We start from the raw sequence: 1,138 nt of genomic DNA, 5'->3' as shown, positions 1-1,138 counted from the left end.
GACTAAGGTTTTCTTTGGAATAATTTTCTTAATATTTTCTAAAATAGTTTTTTAGTACAAAAATTTTATGATTGTTTTAAAAAAAATAATAAAGTTGTCTCAAGTGAAGCCTAATTCTATTCAAGAACTGAGATAATAGTTTAAATAATACAGTTCTTGCGGGATAGAATATACGCGGCGATAGAGTTAGAATACTACGTCTTTGCGTTGCACAAATATACAGCTCACACATAGAGAACATAACATTTTTACGTGGAAAGCCTTGGAAAAAGGGAAAAACCACGGGGCCTGGCCCAGTTGAAAATGATTCCACTATAACTTGAGTTAGTTACAATAGGCTAACTCGCCTCCAATGCGATTAGATTACAAATAATAACTGTACGACAAAAGTCCGGGTCTCAGTTGATAGTCCGGCAGAACTTTAGGCTTCAGGTGGTGGTCTGGCAGAACTTCAAGCCTTAGGTGATGGTCCGGTGAAGGCGAGGGCCTCAGGTGGTAGTTCGGCGAAGAAGAGGGCCTCAGGTGGTGGTTCGATGAAGGCGAGGGCCTCAGGTGGTGGTCCGACGAAGGTGAGGGCCTCAGGTGGTGGTTCGATGAAGGCGAGGGCCTCAGGTGGTGGTCCGACGAAGGAGAGGGTCTCAGGTGGTGGTCTGGCGAAACTCCGACGGTGGTCGAGGAAGAGCTTCTTCCTTCTCTTCTCTTCTCATCTTCTTGCTTAGATACCCCTTCAAGAAAAATGAGGGGTCTATTTATAGATTTCAGGAGTTGCATGACCCGTAAATAGGTGAGAGATCAAGGGTAAATGGGGAGTGGTTGGATGGATAGCCGTATTGAATCCCTTGATCGTGAACCGTTTTTCAGACATTTGAAGATCTTAAAGATGTTGAAATTCAGTGATCTTGGGCTCGTTGGATTCGTCTCGTCGAGCCGCACAATTCGACTATAAGAACGTTATGTTTGGAAACCGTTTGGTAATCCAAATTATGGTTCAAATCTTCCAACATCGCTTCTAACCCTTGATTTGGACCAGTTTGGGATCGAATTGGGATGTATTCGGTGTTGTTGGGTTCATATTCTTGAGACGTTCAGTTTGACTGTAAATTTACTGCAATCGGAGTTCGGATGGTCCCCAATTTAA

The sequence above is a fragment of the Dendrobium catenatum genome, unplaced genomic scaffold, assembly GCF_001605985.2.
Source record: "Dendrobium catenatum unplaced genomic scaffold, ASM160598v2 fragScaff_scaffold_55, whole genome shotgun sequence".
Lineage (NCBI taxonomy): Eukaryota > Viridiplantae > Streptophyta > Magnoliopsida > Asparagales > Orchidaceae > Dendrobium > Dendrobium catenatum.
The sequence above is the reverse complement of the archived record's forward strand: the minus strand, read 5'-3'. Positions refer to the sequence as shown.